This window comes from Pinus tabuliformis, chromosome X (assembly GCF_031772625.1).
Source record: "Pinus tabuliformis cultivar Carrire ecotype Pingquan chromosome X, CPIR1, whole genome shotgun sequence".
NCBI lineage: Eukaryota > Viridiplantae > Streptophyta > Pinopsida > Pinales > Pinaceae > Pinus > Pinus tabuliformis.
The window spans coordinates 973,841,250-973,861,078 of record NC_142308.1 but is presented as its reverse complement, the minus strand read 5'-3'; the positions used below and the strand labels follow the sequence as shown (position 1 = coordinate 973,861,078).

The 19,829-nt window shown below is 36.8% G+C and overlaps 1 pseudogene; it reads left to right on the top strand.

Annotated features, from left to right (window-relative positions):
* The first annotated feature begins 143 nt into the window (after window positions 1–143).
* Window positions 144–19,829, top strand: part of LOC149142978 (pentatricopeptide repeat-containing protein At2g13600-like) — a 101,767-nt pseudogene continuing 82,081 nt past the window's right edge.

The window sequence follows — 19,829 nt, the reverse complement described above, 5'->3', positions numbered from 1 at the left end:
ACTTGCATGGAACGATTTTTTTGGCAATGCCTTCGAGCTCTTCAAGGAAATGCCTGAACCGAACGTGGCTTCATGGAATGCGATGATTACTGGATTTGCATAGAAGGGTTTAATTTGATGAGGCCCTGAGACTTTTTAATGAAATGCCTCAAAGGGATGTGGTTTCATGGAATGCAATGATTGCGGGATATGCACAAAATGGGTTTGTCAATGAGGCTCTGGAACGTTTTCAGGAAATTCCTCAACCAAACTTGGTTTCATGGAATGAGATAATTGTGGGATTCACATAGAATGGTCATGGTGAGAAGGCACTGAAGCTTTTTCAACAAATGGAATTAGTAGGTGCAACCCCAAACTCAAAAACGTATGCAAGTATTCTTTCGACTTGTGCCAAATTGGCTGCTTTGGAGCAGGGAATGGAGATCCATGAAAAAACAATTAGAAGTGGATGTCAGTCTAATGTCTTTGTGATGACTGCCCTTGTAGACATGTATGCACAATGTGGGAGCATAGAAAAGGTAAGGGAACTATTTGACAAATTGCATCCTCGAGTTGTCATCTCATGGAATGCAATGATTGGAGGATATGCCATGAATGGCCATGGGAAGGAGACCCTTGAGCAAATGAAACAATCTGACATGACCCCAAATCACATCACCTTGGTTAGTGTTTTGTCTATGTGCAGCCATGAAGGTCTGGTGGACGAGGTCTATTTTCACTTCAATTGCATGAGAGAAGATTATCACATCACACTTGCAATTGAACACTATGTATGCATGGTTGACCTTCTCGGCCATGCTAGGCATCTTGATGAAGCAGAAGACTTATTCATTAGGATGCCAATAAAACTAGATGTTGTTGTGTGGATTTGTTTGCTGAGTGCTTGTAGAATACATAACAACTTACATCTAGCTAAAAGAGTGGCGGAACATATTTTTGAATTGGACCCTGAAAACACAGCACCTTGTGTCCTGTAAAATATGTATGCTACACTTGGCAGGTGGGGTGACATTGAAAAGGTATGAAAAATGATGAGAAACAGAGGCCTAAACAAGACGCCTAGTTGCAGTTGGATTGGGGTCAATAAACAAGTGCATGCTTTCCTTGAAGGAGACACATAACACCAACAAATGTAGAAAATCTATAGAGTTGGGGAGACTAACTTGGGAGATGAAAGAAGCGGTGTATGTTCTAGATAAAAGGTTTGTATTGAATGATACCAGGGAAGACAAGAAAAAATAAATTCTTTGTTACCATAGTGAAAAACTAGCAATTACATTTAGTCTAGCAAACACATCCCCTTGGGAACAGTGATTCAAGTTATCAAGAATCTTTGATTGTCTACCGCTAGGCAACAAAGTTCATTTCCAAGATTGTTGCATGAGAGATCATTGTGAATGATGTCAACCATTTCTGCGATTTTAGAGGACAATGCTCTTGTGGGGATTATAGGTGATGCAAGATGAAGCAAGGGATTTTTGCTCCAGGTTTGGCTTATAAAATTTTGTGGCATGTTGTTGTCATTCCATCGGAGCAAAAGACTCGATTTATTTTGACTTTTTAAAGTAGTGTAATGTTTGAAGTGCATGGAGATCTACTGTACTTATTTGGCCTTAATGGAACAAATCAATGTGGGGATTCATTCTTGTTACTGATAATTGTATGCAAGTCATCTAGATATAAGGAGAATTATTATATTCACAAGACACCTCGTTCATCGTTGAGAATTTATCATCAAATGGATGCTTATGATGTATTTTATTTCATTTAAAAGATCAATGTAAAAATTTAGTCCATGTACAATTGACTGCTCTTCATCCAGTGCTCAATTTGGAAGGAGGATGATCAATTCTTGTGAAAAATCTTCCATCAGTCTGAGCAAAGAGCATACAATAGCGGCCAGTTAATCTGTTGTCATGAAGGCAAGGAGATTCAACTTTTGTCTTTGCATCAGATATGGAGAACTTTATTTTCCCATCTTGATATAATTCTGCAGAGGTCTAGACAAGTCTGTGGGATCAACCACTAATAGAAAACATAAAATAGGTCAGAAGCCATATGTAACATAAGTTGAAATAAAAGGTTTATTCTATCACATGATATTCAAGGTTTCTACTATTGAAGAGGCCAAGGTCATGATGAGTATAAGCGATTCCTTTTAAATTGTAGTGTTAGATGGTTGTAAGAGGATTAAAATTTGAGACTTGATGGGAAAATTCCAGGTTTTAATGGTTAGTTGTTTTCACAATCAGAAACTAAAACTTAGAACATTGTAAGGATAGGAAAAGGTAATTATTAAAAAGAGAGGTAAGGTCAAGAAAGAATGAGGCTAAGGATACATGACGATATGTGATTCAAAAGACATGGATGCAAGAGGGATTCTAAACTGCTAGTGTAAGGGTACTCCCATGTAATAGTTGATAGATATTCCTCCCACTTTGAGATTGAAATGAAAGTCACATGGATAGCTTTAATGGATGAGTGCTCAAGCAAGGCTGAATATAAAGACTCAAGAGAGACTCTTGACCCAGAAATACTCTTTCTTCATAAAATTTAAAATCTTTTACAAACTCAAATTCTCTTGTAAAATAAAGCTATGCTATTTATAGATTTTGGTAGACGTTCATAATGTTGACATTTTATAGCCAAGAAGTGGATAATGTCTAAGAATTTGCTTGTTTACAATTTGTTTATGTGGAATTTGATCCAAAATAGCAAACTCAGAAAGAATAACCCTTCAAAAGTTCATAGTGGAGAATATGAAATAGTTATTGTGCTACGCAGACTAGATGTAATCTTAAGACAAGACAAAAATTAAGGGATTTGCTTTGAATGCATGCTATAATACACCTTTAAAGGTTAGCCAAACACATACACCATTAGCTTAAACAATTGGATTTGGAGTAACCCTTGTTACCCCTCATATTACATGAGTGGTAAACTTGTGATTTTCATCAAATGACATCGGTGACATGTTGGGATACTGATGGACCTTCTATTTCTGCTTGGAGATAGTACATTTTGGTCGGCCATAGTGATGATTGTAGATCCTCTTACTTCACCATGATGTTGATGCATATTCATTTAGTTGATTATATGTCTTGGCTCATGTTTTGTTCTTTATGGTTACACTTATGGATAGTTCTGCTATGATATATCACTAGTGGATGGCCCATGTAGTGGCACTTTTCACATTGAATATCTCTTCTAGATGGTCCAACTTACGATGATGCTTGCACCTTCTTTAACATGTTTTATTTGGGCCATAATCAAGGGCGTTAGGGATCCAAGATTTGACGAAGTTTTCAAGGGTTTGACCAAGCCTATATGGCAATGCCTTGGACCTTTGGGGTGATTCAACATATGATGTGGCACTAGGGGGGAAAAGAGCAACAAAATAGTGTGGAACCTTGGCCAAGTGGGATAGGGAATTATAGATCGCGATGAGGTGCAAATGTTTCTTAGAAATGTATAAAAACGTAGTCAATTAAAAAGTTGTTGTTGGAAAGGTCAATATAGCTAGTGGTGGAAGTTACTATTCCAAATATGATGAGGATAAGGATAAAAAATAGTTATTATAAGTCAATAATTGGTCTTCTATAAGTGGTAGGAATCTCCAAAGTCATTAACTTCATTCCAAAGACAAGTTGAATTTGAAGATGAATGTTGGAGCAACTATGACTATTCTTTTTCATGTTGACTTCCAGACATTTTCGTGTGGAATGTTGGACACCTTGGGATTGTGGAAGGCAATTCAACCCACTTGGTGGGCAAAATTAAAGCTATTTAATGCAATAAAATATTATTAGTCTTATAAGTTGACTTAGTCTCCGAATTTTTTCTGGATGAAAAGTCAAATATTAGTATTTTAATGGAGGAGAGAACTAGCCATTAGCAATGAAACTTATAAAATTGCTACCTCCTCCTTCCATTAGCGGTTGTTGACTGTGAGATTATTTTATAATATGCAATAGGTGCTCTCTGCTAGGGGTCAAGCCTTAGTGGCACCATCTATATCTATATATCTATCTATCTATATATATATATATATGGCATGTTTCACTCTAATATCTGGGAGTGAAGAGACATAATCAATCCCTAACACAATAGGAGGGGAAACCCTTAAGCAAAATACCTGTGTATTGGATTGATTCTTCTATGCCTTTTTTTATAGCTTTAGCTTATAGTTTATGCTTAATAGACTAACTTGTAGCTACATTTTGGTTATTACATAGTTCTTACAATTATCGCTTTAACTACAAACGATCATCTGAAAGGGGAGATTCTCATCTCAACCTTAACTACCATTAAGAGGACAAAAATTTAAGTGTTCGACAAGCCCTCTAGGGGAAATTTTCAACAATATTTGTGGGATATTGGTGGCACTATTGCTGTAGCAATTGGGCCATCTCGAAAGAGTAGATCCTCCTAGTGGAATTGGATTTATCACCTATTATTCTAGATTGTTTTGAATAGGATAGTTTCAACTCCAACTTCTCATCACTCTTAGTCCTCAAAGGAAAGTTGACAAAAAGATGGTGATGTATCTCTCATATATAGCATTCTCACAATCAACCACATTTTCACACTTTCCAAGGCAAAGTAGTCTCAAAAGTCAAGCCTAAGTCAAGCCTTAGTGGTGCCATATATATATATATATATATATATATATATATATATATATATATATATATATATATATATACCACACCCCTTGGCACTATTATACACTCAAATATCTTTCCAAGTGTGCAAGAATAATGTCAATTAGATTTTAGATGCAAAAGTTATGCCTCACAGAAGTTGACTTATCATGTTTGACCAACATAATTTGAGAGGATCCCACATCATCACCCTTTACTTATGGAAAAGGGGTTAGCCACGTGGGACCTATTGATAAGACTCTAGGAGAGTTGAGTTTTAACATATTTCAAGGATTGAATGTGCCAAATTTAACCCCTAGTTGGTCATCGAGTTGTGTTATAAATTGGGTACTAGGAGGAAAAGGTGTTCGATTCTATTCTAGTGCATTTTGTTCCATAGTAAAGAAGAGTAGTTGAGAGTGGATAGGGAGATGGATTGTTTTTTGTAGTAGTTCATTGGACACAGGTATAGCTAATTTTTATTTGCATTATTATTTAGAGAAAGAGAGAGCATAGTAGCCTCACCTTCGAGCTTGGTTTTCTCGGGAAAGGGTTTACTAGGTCATATCTTGGTGTTATTGCAGTTTGTGAGTGATTGTTTTATCTTTTTTCTATTTTTATCATTTATATATCGTATGCATTAATAAATCCATAAATATAAGGAAAGTTAACCCTCATAGTATAGATTTTGGATTTTAATATATTATATTAGGTTTGTTGTGACAAACTGTCTAGTGGAATACGTGGTAGTTTACCGATCAAACTTCTTAGGAAGTCCACATGTTGGGAGTGAAAGTATAATGGCATGTTCCGTCCATGCTAGAGAACCCAAGCAAATAGAAAACCCCAAATTCATTTTGTCCTCTCTCGGTTGTGTGTAGAAGGGATTGAAAATCTAGGCTTGAGCCACCTCCAAAAATTATTTTAATGAACAAAACCTCTCCTTATTTGACCATCTACTTGCCTTTTCACCAAATACTCCCTTGATTTGTTGTTGCCTCCACTCTGTAGTTCACTTGGTCTCTTTCTCCTAAAATGTGTACACAATCCTTCATCAGAGTATCCTAGTGTCAAATGAGTCTTAACGTTAAGCATCTATTGAATTGTAATTCAATCAATAACTATAAATATGTGTTGTGATCATAATCTATTGGTTCGTTGGTTACCTATGTGAAATTATGGAAGTGTGTGCCATATGAGGAGGGTTTTTAAAGATTATTTGTCACTAATAATGTTCAAGAAAAAGACAAATTAAACCTTAATTTTAGATGACGAGATAGCTACTGCAATAAGAAATCTTCTGGGTGAAGCATTGATTTTTTTCTCATGTAACCCAAGTTTCTCAAGGATGGAAGGAAGAATATTATACTTATTATTTTCCTTTGCCTCTTTGGTAGAATCAAACAATGGACCTACTTTATTAGACATTAGTGTCACCTCACCGTTCTTTGACAATGGGACCTTTCTTTCATCCTCCAAAAATCATTCTTTAGCTACAAATTCTCCCTTTGCTTTATCCTTTTCTATGCTACCTACCTCTTAGATGAATTGCATACCACCTTTGGCTTCAACTTATATAACAATGGGCCCTTCACCTTTCAAAATATCTATTGGAGCTCTTTCTACTTGCCTCTAAACCCACATTCTAATTGATCTTGGATAATATTTCCAAACATGTCCAGTGACATGACAATTCAGGAATATAAATGAAAATTTCCAATAGTCCAATGATTGCATAAACTTCCAATTACCTCATCCTATCTTGATTTCCTCTAGAAGACCCTCTCGAAGGTCCAATTCCACCAATATTAACAACTTTCTTATCAATTTTCGACTATAAATTCACTGTTGTATCTATGAACTTGCCTTAGACCATCTCTCATTGCCTTTAAAGATTCCTTGTTCCAAAGTTCCATGGAAAGACCTAGAAGTTTCACCCATATTAGTTGAGCAAACCTTTTTTCCTTTTGGAATTAAAACCTGGCATTCACTTCTCCAAATGTAGTAATGTTGTACACCAACACCATTTTCCTGCTAATACTTTTTTGACATTAACGTCAGATTGAAACTCCAAGGCAAACCAACCATAAATTAGGATATGAAACTTCAAGGTACACCATAAAACCCTAACCATACCTTCTCCATCCATGAATGTAGAGAATATAACAACAATGATTTCTTAATAAAGTTCTCTGTTAGGACTTTCTTCATTATAGAGGTAGTCTTCTCCATACCCACATGCTCACCCATGACCTACCTTAGCTTCTCATTTTTTGCTCTAATGCACTTCCTTTTATGTTTACTTCTTAGAACCCCTTATTTTTCAAGGCTCCCCTCCTCATCCCGCTCCCGCCCTCACCCCGCTCCCACCCCCACATTTCATGTACACCTCTAGGTTGTGCTTCTTATGACAAAGCTCTTAATCCCCAACACAATCCTGTACCACAACCTTCCTCAAAACCTGAGCTCAAAACCTCATTCTATACACGTCTTTCGAGAACTTCTTCATACCCACATGCTCACCCATGACCTACCTTACCTTCTCTTTTTTTTCTCTAATGCACTTTCTTTTATGTTTACTTCTTAGAACCACTTATTTTTCAAGGTTCCCCCCCTCAACTCACCACCCACCCACTCCCACCCCCACATTTCATGTACACCTCTAGGTTGTGCTTCTTATGACAAAGCTCTTAATCCCCAACACAATCTTATACCACAACCTTCCTCAAAACCTGAGCTTGAAACCTCATTTTATACATCTATCTCTAGAAACTTCTGTCCTCCACCTCTACATGGATAATTTGTGATCGAACATGTGATAGTAACTTTCTCCATGCCAACGTCTGACTTCCTTTAAAACTTTAATATTAGGTACAATCTTGAAATCATTGATGCCTTTATACCATACCTTGTCTACTTGATCAAATTAATTATTTGTCACATCCTCCTCCGTTGGAACCTCAGTTGAGTGTTTATCTAGATCTTCTAATGTTTGTTTTATAAGCTTTTCCTCTCTTGGAATCACCTTGTCTCCTATGGTTTAGATATAGTAAGATGTCCCGATTCTTTACATTTCCTCTAGCTAATCTTGACTTCTTAATTTGAATCGAGGACTCGAACCATATTCCATTTGTTGATAAGTTTGTCCCTAGAACATAAGATATATTTGAGAAATACCTCCTCCCTCTTTGAATAAGCCAACTGTTGTACCTTAAGAAACCAATTTCCTGGCTGTAGAGAAATTGTGCTTAAGACATTAATGTTTGTAATTACTGTCACTTATTTTTCACTTAATTATATGTTGACAAGGAAATATCAGAATGCCATTTGATAGCTAAATATGAATGATAAATGAAGAAAGCTTGAAGAAGTAAGAGACAATATGTTGTTTAACACAGGATCTACTATCTATGACACTTGGCAAAGTTAATGATAATATTCTGCCTTACACGGAAACTACTATCTATAATTTAGAAGAATTTTGAAGGTGAGAACTGAGTCATAGACAATATGTTGTTTAACACAGGATCTTCTATCTATGACACTTTGAGAAGTTAAAGATAATATGCTACCTTACACAGAAACTACTATCTATATCTTAGAAAGGAAGGTGAAAACTTCAAGTATAGGAGCACTCTTTTAAGGAACTTTAACTTTATCTACATAAGCAAATAAAGACCTGCAGCTTCATTACCATACTTGAAGGAAGAAAACATAAGATGATACATAACAGAGAAGTCACAAAATCATACCCAGCAATACATGGAAACTTATGATTCTTTCATTAATCAACAGTTATATCAGGAATACAGTGGCCTAGTCTCCGGGTTCTCCCAAAATTCCGAACCCATTACAATTCCCTTTTCGGTCTTTTATCTCTTCCCTCTTTGATTAACTATCAAATTAGTTTTGGAAACTGATTTCTCAAAACAGCTAATAAACTGCTTTATAACAGTTATAAAACTATTTCCTATTTGAAATTATTCAACTTTATTACATATAAAATATTGAAACTCAGAACATATGTAAAAATGCGCCAAAAGCTTTGGAAGGGGTCCACATATATGTCAAGAGTGTTCTGCTTGGCTAAAACACAAAGAAACCCAACCAATCACCTTTTCTTTGGATTTGTCTCTAACATTGATTTTTCCCTTTACACAGCGAAATCGACGCAAACCTTCGGTTACCGCGAAACTCAAAAAATAATTAACTCTATTTAAAACCCATTGGTTCCACCTTTTCAACGGTCTTTTGACTCCCTTACGGACTCAATTAGACATAAATCTATATTTAATAATTCATCGGGTCCAAAACCCATCACAAATTGCAATCGATGCTTTCAATTGGTGTATTAACCCAAACCTTAACAATCTGCAATATGGCGGACCCGCCGGAAGTATAAAACATGGCATATATAATATTGGGTCTGGAATCCCCATCGCAAATCGCAATTGGTGGAATGAACCAACACATATACATAAGGCGTTCTATGGACCCGCCGGAGTTATTAAACACAATACATATATTTTTAGTTTCAGACCTTATCGCAAATCGCAATTGGCGGAACTCGGGTGATACTTCATACTACTGCCCCACTGCGATTTGCGATTGCAATTTGATCACATCACAACCTTGGCTGAACCAGGGGCCAATTCTTTAACAATTTCTTTTTTGCAATTTCGATATATTACAACAAACAAAATACTTCATTACTTTTAGACTTTGCGGGGGTAAAGAATATAAAGGAGCCTCATTGAGGTTTAACCCCCGCAGTGATTTTAGGCCACACGTTGTGATAAAACTGATAAATAAGGCTTAAATCACAATATAAGCTACAACATCTGGCTCCACCTGGGGATAGTGCTTTTGCCACAGAAGCACTAAGAACCGCAGATTAGTGCCTTTTCCTTGGGCATGGAGTCATACATTGCTTTGCCAAACTTAACTGTGTGAAAATTTTGTACAGTGAACCCACGCCGATATCTGCAGTGATAGGATGCTTGTGCTTTGATAGCAAAATATTGAGAATCGTAGATCAGTAGCCTTAATTGGGCATGGAGTCCAAAACTGTGAAAACCCTGAAATTTGACAAACTGAAACCTGACATTCTTGAAGTCTGAAACCTCTGCAAACCAGTTTCCAACTGGGACAGTCATCCTTATTTATCCGCTAAAATTAAACTAAAGAACTACAACTGAAAACCAAATGCTCAACACCTGAGCTTATTTATGTACAGGTTCCTACCTATGTGCATGACTGATCTCCATCAGGTGAAGTCAATCTTCCAATGGTACCAGGTTAGCATTTGAGTGCCTGATCTAGAACCATTCTGCTAGTGAATCTTGAAAATACAATTCATCCTTAACTGAAAATAAACTATGCATAAGGGCAGCTCACAAAAAAAGTTAGGAATATATCCACAAAGTAGTATGTGTAGACTGCTGATAAATTCCTCCATGTAATCTTCCACAGGATCTTCAAAAGTATAAGAAAAAATATGGTCCTGATCAGCTCCAAAAAAGAAATTCTCTATGTGTGAAGGTTCTTGCTCAAATAAACCTTCTGTTGGGATAATATGCTCAACAGAACAATCAACAACATCTTTAAGAAAATGATCTATGTCACTTTTATGTCTCCACTTTTCATCTCTAAGCTTTGATTGAAAATAATTTGTAATTATAACCTCAGGAAGAAAAAGAAATTTTTTCACATCACTATATGACATATGGTCAACTTCAAATAGATTGTTTACCTCTGATCCATGGGCATCATTGTGTTCTTCAATGCAATGATATACAATCTCTTTATCAGCTTTCTTTTTACATAAGATAGCCTCTTTTGCTATGATAAATGGCTCAATATATTGTTGTCCAACATATCCCACTTGCTGGTTTCTTCCTCTATGTTCAACACCCAAATGGTGAACTTGAAAAGCTTCATCCTGTTCCCCATTTAAACCATTTTCATTATAGATAGGAGGACCATCAAATTTAACAAAATAAGATCTCTGGGGATTTATTTGCAACTTAATTATTTCTCCCTCTTCTCGACTGTTGAGCAGAAATTCTTGATGCATGTTTGAACTTTCCTCCATCTGAATACTCTCTTGATTTGCTTGGAACAGAGTCAACCAATTCTCTGCTTGGGAGATTATTGAAGAAAAATGTTTTATAAACTTCTCCGCATCATTTTGAGAAAATGATAGTTCTTTGCTTTCAGAGACTTGCTCATAATTAATCTGACTATAACCTCTCTGAATGCTTGATATATTATCAACAAGATCATTAGTTTCCTCAACAGGATTATCTTGAGCTTTTAAAGTTTCTTTAGAATCATAATATTCACAACCTTTAAAAACAAACTTGTGTGCATAATAAGTTCCACAAAAAGAATTGAATATTGAATGGAAATCTTTCAAAGATGAAATGCTTGAATGAGGCATAGACCTGAACCAAACCCTAGCTTCTTGGTCCAAAGAAAACATAAATAGCTTCATCTTAACATCTTCATGAATGATGCCCTGCTGCTCCATGCATTCATGAAACTCTTGGAGGTGCTGAGCTGGATCTTCATATTCCTTTCTACTGAATTTTGGAAGATACTCATTCCATGCATAAAATGTAGGCATATCATGAGGATAGCCGGTGATCCCAGTAAAATCAAATGGATCAAATTTATGGACTAAGAATGCAGGGAGAGCCATTAAAACCCAGAAAAGAAAATTTCAAAGTGCAGTGGAGTCGCCAATTAATGTTGTAAGTGAAAATCACAGGTGTGAATGTACAACCAACTGCTGAAACTTGTCACTCTCAAGAATCAGCTTCAAACTTAATAAACCTAGGGAAAAGTGTTCTTATTCAATTGTTTTGCAGGCTGTGGTTCTTGCTATTATGGAGTTGCCTTTTATTGCTTTTATTCAAAACAGCCAAGTATTTCCTCCTCACTGAACAACCAGAGGAAAATCTTAAAAACCTAGGGAAAATTCTTCTTGTATTCTCTCCCCAGCAGTGACGCCAATTAATGTTGTACCTTAAGAAACCAATTTCCTAGTTGTAGAGAAATTGTGGTGAAGAAGTTAATGTTTGTAATTACTATCACTTATTTCTCACTTAATTATATGTTGTGTTCTCAAATGAAGGACCTGGGAGACTTGGTTTTTAACTCTCAATACTTAAGTGACAAGGAAATATCAAAATGCCATTTGATAGTTGAATATGAATGATAAATGAAGAAAGCTTGAAGAAGTCAGAGACAATATGTTGTTTAACACAGGATCTACTATCTGTGACACTTGGAAAAGTTAAAGATAATATGCTGCCTTACACAGAAACTACTATTTGTAACTTAGAAGAATTATGAAGGTGAGAACTGAGTCATAGAAAATATGTTGTTTAACACAGGATCTACTATCTATGACACTTGGAGAAGTTAAAGATAATATGCTGCCTTACATAGAAACTACTATCTATAACTTAGAAAGGAAGGTGAAAACTTCAAGTATAGGAGCGCTCTTTTAAGGAACTTTAACTTTATCTGCATAAGCAAACAAAGACCTGCAACTTCATTACCATACTTGAAGGAAGAAAACATAAGATGACACATAACAAAGAAGTCACAAAATCATACCTAGCAATACATGGAAACTTCTGATTCTTTCATTAATCAACAGTTATATCAGGAATACAGTGGCCTAGTCTTCAGGTTCTCCGAAAATTCCGAACCCATTACAATTCCCTTTTCAGGATTTTATCTCTTCCCTCTCTAATTAACTATCAAATCAGTTTTGGAAATTGATTTCTCGAAACAGCTAATAAACCGCTTTATAACAGTTATAAAACTATTTCCTATTTGAAATTATTCAACTTTATTACATATAAAATATTGAAACTCAGAACATATGTAAAACTGCGCCAAAAGCTTTGGAAGGGGTCCACATATATGTCGAGAGTGTTTTGATTGGTGGAAACACAAAGAAACCCAACCAATCACCTTTTCTTTGGATTCATCTCTAACATTGATTTTTCCCTTTACACAGCGAAATCGATGCAAACCTTCGGTTAATGTGGAACTCAAAAAAGATTTAACTTTATTTAAAACCCATTGGTTCCACCTTTTCAACAGTCTTCTGACTCCCTTACAGAATCAATTAGACATAAATTTGTATTTAATAATTCATCAAGTCCGAAACCCATCGCAAATCGCAATCGGCGCTTTCAATTGGTGTATTAACCGAAACCTTAACAATCTGTGATATGGCAGACCCGCTGGAAGTATAAAACATGGCATATATAATATCGGGTCCAGAATCCCCATCGCAAATCGTAATCGGCGGAATGAACCAACACATATACATAAGACGTTCTACGGACTTGCCAGAGTTATTAATTGCAATACATATATTTTCAGTTCTGGACCTTATCACAAATCGCAATCGGCAGAACCCGAGTGATACTTCATACTACTGCCCCACTGCGATTTGTGATTGTGATTTGATCGCATCACAACCTTGGCCGAATCAAGGGCCGATTCTTTAATAATTTCTTTTTTGTGATTTTGATATATTACAACGAACAAAATACTTCATTACTTTTAGACTTTGCGGGGGTAAAGAGTATAAAGGAGCCTCATTGAGGTTGAACCCTCGCAGTGATTTTAGGCCACATATTGTGATAAAACTGATAAATAAGGCTTAAATCACAATATAAGCTACAACACCATCAATGCCTCCATCATTGACCTTTGCCAAAGCATATCACCACACCACTAATTTACTTATTGTTGGATAGTATTCAATAATCTTTATCAATCTCCACCTATAAACATTGACTTTTAAAAGAATATAACTATTCCTAGTCAAATTGTAAAGAAATTGCGGTTGGGTAATCTTTATAGCATTCCTAACAAGCCGAGGGTTGCTTAGCTAGTTCGTAAATGCACACAGAAGGAGTAATTTACATTATTGTTTATTCCCTATGGACTTTCACAACCAGTTGGGTATAAAATTAAATTCGAACATACAATCATCCACAATTGGGTGAGATTGTATTTGTCCAACTTTTGATGGGCTGAACAGTTTCTTTGGATACACATACTCTTCTTTCCTTCTGGTATGGTCCATGGGGAGTTCATTGCATTCAATGAAATACAAAATGTTCAATCCCTCTTCAATCTAAGATTGAAAGGATTGTCAACATAAAATGTTCAATCCCTCTTCGATTCAAGATTGAAGGGTTTGTCATAAAGATAAAATAAAATAATTATGCTATGTGATTCATTTCACTAGTTTCAATCCCACTTCTTCACCCCTGTGAGCATCACCCGATGCAATGAGTGCTAAGTGAACTATTCAAAAATCATGAGAAATTAGTCATTTACGACTACCTCTCATGAAAATGGTCATACGTGAATGACTTACTTAACGCAGTTGAATCCCAAAATGATATCTAATAAAATAATTATATTTATGTCTAATTATTGACCATAAAGTAGGTCAAAAGGATTGTTGAGTACAATGATGTCTATACAAAACTAGAGAACCAAAACTATAGATACAATGCATGAAGTAACTAATATTTGTCTCTTGAAAAGAAGATCCAAGGGCTAATAAGTCTAAGGATCAAACCCATCTTTCCTAACATCCAAGGTTGAATGAAGAACACTGAAGAAAGTCGACAAAGTTTGTTGGCCCAATGAAGCATTGGTGGAAAGTGTGGCTTGTCCACTAAATCGTTGTCGTGCGGAGTTTGCTCGTTGTTGAGGTCTGGAGGACCTAGTCCATCTCCCAGGAATGGATCTATGACGTATATTTTGCTGAGATCTTGTGTGGTAGGGTGAGGTCCAATGAATATTCACTGATCTAGAATCTAGTTGTGTACTTGTATCCATCGGTATCTTGGTGCCCTTGTTTGAAGGTAGTACCCTGAAAAATGTCGTGATCCTCTGTGTGGGGTCCAGTCTAATGGGAGGTTGAAGAATATGCACTCAGACCTTGAAAGCCTCTTGCATATATAGGGCCAAACATCTCTGATCGAGATACCTGAAAAAGTCGACGAGGGTCTAAGAATCTCTAAACAAGGAGCCTTCCTTTGATCTCGTAGTAGATAGGGCATCCAAAAATGAAGTGCACCTCGATCTCCACTTCCTGAAAATGACATGCCTAGAAGATTTTGTTTGGTCTATCAATTTGGTGGTCCATCTCTACCCGAAGTCTATGAGAACCTACTCTGAACTAGCTTAGAGGAATGTGAAGAGCATGCATCGAGCGGCGAAGCGTACATTGGGGTTGAACAATGAGCCCATCTCTCAACTCCAAGAAGTGCTTAGTGTAGAAGTTCATCTTTGGGTGCAACTCTCCTAGAGGATTGACCGAGGTGACCTGGAAAAACTGCCTATAGATGTCCTCCCTGATGATCTTGTTAAGCTCCTGTGTAGTAGGTAAAAGGTGACTAGGTGCATCTAAGGAATATCAGAAAGGAGGGAGACAATCCAATTGAATGCCCACTGACTCTAAGAGATCTGAAACTCCTGTGAACCAACATCTGGCTTGGCCCAAGGGAGTAGAATGAACAATAGTCTTAGAAGAGCAATATGCCAAGTAAGGATATTGGTCCTTACTCTTTATCGAGTTTGCAAAGCTTTGGACATGATGCAAAAATGAAACCAATTTGAAGACCGTCTCAAGCCGAAAAGGATGAGCTCCAAACTTTGCAAGGATGATGTGTTGAGGTACTGTCTGTTTGCATCTAATGATGCGGTGGAGAAGAAGAATCTAGACTCTCTCAGCTGAATCCCAATTTGACTAATGTAAAGATGGTCCCCAAATCTCTGAGCCATACAGAACAGTGGGATGGATCAAGGTGTCCATGAGGCTCAACCTAGATGAGATGTCCTCGAAGTGATGTTGAAAGCACCGTCTCCTAAGACGGGCTAAGGATCCATATCCTTTGTTGATCTGAGGCTGAAGCGCTGGTCGCAAACTGAAGCGAGGACAAAGAATTGCACCCCCAAGTAAGTATACTGGTTGGTGATCTCAACCTCCTCCCTCTAAATACGAAGTAAATGTTTGAAGTTTTCTTCACCCCATTGAAGATCATTACCTTGGTTTACCTAGGTTGACCGTCAACTGTCGAAGATCACAAAATAGAAATAAGGCATCCAACTGCTTCTGTAATCCTTCTGAGGATGAGAAGAGGAGGATCATGTCGTCAGCAAAAAGTAGAATAGATATCAACCCCTGATGAAAAAGGCAGTCATCGATATCGTAAATATGCTCATATAGGAATGCCTCCCACTCATCAATATAAATCCCAAACAAGGTAGGGAACATTGTACAACCTTGTTTAACACCAATGGTTATTTCCATGAATCATAAACAATCCGATTGAATAAAAAATTTGGATTCAAAACTACTAACCAGTTCAACATGTTCCCTTCAGAAACAATAACCCTTTTACAGGTGCTCTTCTCTCAAACATATTTGAGCAAAACTTTGTCTTCAAATCCGTGAACCCTACTAGAATTTTGTACCAATTTTTTTCTTTCTTTTTTGGACTGGTGCACTATGACTCCAAGACTGCATTCCATGGTTAGCAGCAGGCAACAGGGAGCAAATTTGTGGTTTCTGCAATTAAATGAGTAGAATCAGTAGAACCCAACTCCGAATAAAGGAAATTGAATACGCGAATCCCCGAAAAACGAAGAGTATTAACACGATCCTTAAGAAATTTTCACATACTATAAAATGTAATCACAATGTAATCCACACCTTTGCTGTCAATGTCAAAACACTCTCTAAACATGGTCGTTTGAAGGTGACGCTCAATATTTTGCACAATAAGGGCATAACCCTACAGTCTTCTGCATATGTCTGTCTCTTGCAGGGCTGCATTCGAAAGAAATCCTTATCAGATGCCAAACAAGTCCATTGTCACATGGAAGAGAGTGGATTCTTGGGAGACATACTTTCTCACAACACATTATTGAACGTGTATGTCAAGTGTGGAAGTCTTGTGGACGCTCGCAGTGTTTTTGACCAAATGATTGAAAGAGATGTGTGCTCATGGACAATCATGATTGCAGCTTATGCAAGTCATGGTCCTGCTGAAGAGGCATTGGCATTGTTTCACAGAATGCGACGAACAGGCTACCAACCTGATCCCTTTTTTTTTTCAGGCGTTCTTTCAATGTGTTCGAACTTGGTATCACTAGAACAGGGCATAAAAATCCATCAGGAAATTATAAGAAGTGGATTTGAGTCTGATCTTTCCATTGCTAATGCCCTTATAGAGATGTATGGAAAATGTGGACAAATGGAGAAGGCACACGAATTGTTTGACAAAATGCATCAACGAGATATTGTCTCTTGGATTGCGATAATTGCAGGATCCACATAGGCTGGGCTTGTTGATGATGCTTTGGATCTTTTCAGGGAAATGCCTCAACGAGATGCCATCTCATGGAATGCAATGATTGCAAGACTTGCACAGAACAATTTTTTTGGGAAGGCCTTCGAGCTCTTCAAGGAAATGCCTGAATCGAATGTGGCTTCATGGAATGCGATGATTACTGGATTTGCACAGAAGGGGTTTGTTGATGAGGCCCTGAGACTTTTTAATGAAATGCCTTAGAGGGATGTGGTTTCATGGAATCCAATGATTGCGGGATATGCCCAAAATGGGTTTGTCAATGAGGCTCTAGAACTCTTTCAGGAAATGCCTCAACCAAACTTGGTTTCATGGAATGTGATAATTGAAGGATTCACAAAGAATGGTCATGGTGAGAAGGCCCTGAAGCTTTTTCGACAATTGGAATTAGCAGGTGCAAGGCAAAACTCAAAAATGTATGCAAGTATTCTTCCGGCTTGTGCCAAATTCGCTGCTTTGGAGCAGGGAATAGAGATCTGTGAAAAAACAATTAGAAGTGGATGTCAATATGATGTCTTTGTGATGACTGCCCTTGTAGACATGTATGCACAATGTGGGAGCATAGAAAAGGAAAGGGAACTATTTGACAAATTGCATCCTCGACTTGTCTTCTCATGGAATGCAATGATTGGAGGATATGCCATGAATGGCCATGGGAAGGAGGCCCTTGAACTTTTGAGCAAATGAAACAATCTGACATGACCCCAGATCATATCACCTTAGTTAGTGTTTTGTTTGCGTGCAGCCATGCAGGTTTGGTAGATGAGGGATATTTTCACTTCAATTGCATGAGAGAACATTATCACATCGCACCTGCAATTGAACACTATGTATGCATGGTTGACCTTCTCGGTCGTGTTGGGCGTCTTGATGAAGCAGAAGACTTAATCATTGGGATGCCAATAAAACCAGATGCTGTTGTGTGGATTTGTTTGCTGAGTGCTTGTAGAATACATAACAACTTACATCTATCTAAAAGAGTGGCAGAACATATTTTTGAATTGGACCCTGAAAACACAACACCTTATGTCCTTTTGTCAAATATGTATGCTACACTTGGTAGGTGGGGTGACATTGAAAAGGTACGAAAAATGTTGAGAAACAGAGGCATAAACAAGACACCTGGTTGTAGTTGTATTGATATCAATAAATAAGTGCATGCTTTCCTTGAAGGAGACACATCACACCAACAAATGCAGAAAATCTTTAGAGTTGGGGAGACTAACTTGGGAGATGAAAGAAGCAGTGTATGTTCCAGATAAAAGGTTTGTGTTGAATGATACTAGGTGTTAGGTTCCTATACCAATAAGAGTCATAATTTTGAATGGCTGAGATTGAAACCTGTAATATGTACATACCTTTGCTTGTGAAAATGTTTTCCATATTCAAAAAATTTAAAAATGTAAAGAGGGTATGTCCTAAACGAATAATCAAAGGACAAAAACAATAAAAAAGGTAAAATAAAAAAGATGAAAAATATGAACCCCAAGAAAATAAAAAATACCATGAAAGTGAGCAAGTCAAAATGCCACTCCTAGTTACTTTATGCTCAATAATGATTGTGTGCAGTTTGTTTCTTATGCCACAATCCATGATAGTCAAAATGTTTAAACTTGACTATTTCATGTTTTCAGTTTCATGTTGATGGTTAGAGAATAAAAATCTGACCAAACAGTGTAAACTTGGCAGATTATTAGATTAGGTAGAGTGAATAAAAGGAGCTCAACTGTTTAATCTGAGCCCTTGGATGTAATAAGGTCAGATTTAGATAGATTATCATTGTAAAGAGAAGAGAAATGTTTATAAGGGTTTGCAAGCTTAAGTGCACCCTTATAAAGAGAAGTAAAAATGGTAGGATGAGTAGATGGGTAAGTAGAAGAAAGGTTGCAGAAATTATGATGTTTGATTATACTTAAAGGCATATTTATTATCCTCATCATGAAAATTCCAAATGTAAGGTGGAAATTTAGCATGCATAAAAGTTACAAATTCAATTGATTAATTTCCCCCATTCATTTCACCCCTTACTTAACTAATTTCCCATATTAAGTTTTAAGTACCCAAAATCTTAAGTCAAAGGGGCTCAGAGCATTTCTCTAACTTTTGGAGGGATCGAACGCTCGACCCAATGAATTACAGATCTTAAGTACTAAAATCCCTTCATAAACATTACCCCCCTTCACTTCCCCTCATTTTCCATAATAAACCCCTTTTCCTAAGGATAAAACCCTGTTTTCCTAGGAAAAGTGATCACCCCCATGAAAAAACCCCTTTTCTCAAAAAACCCAAAAATACTTTTTAGCCTAAGTTATGATGTATGTATGCTAAAAGCAAACAAACACAAAGAATTCATTATACTTAGTGCAATTTCATTTCCGCCATTCTCATATTAATTTCTAACATTTATATATATATATATATATATATATATATATATATATATATCTATATTAATTCCCAAAGAAAAAACCCTTTCCCATATAGTTATATTAAAACCCTTTAATTTAATATCCCTAGCCCAGTTTAAATATAAACTATACTTTGCCCCAAACCCTGACGACTCATGTAATTAATTGATTTGTGATTAATTAAAAGTTAACCTTCTGTTAATGACCCCGACGCCCTAACCCCGCCTTAATCCATCATTTAATTAAATCCTGTTGTGCTTAAACATCATCTGGGCCCCTCCATTACCCTCCGTGCAACTCCCACACCCGATCACTGTGCAATCGCCTCCCATTTGATCCGATGGCTATTAACCATA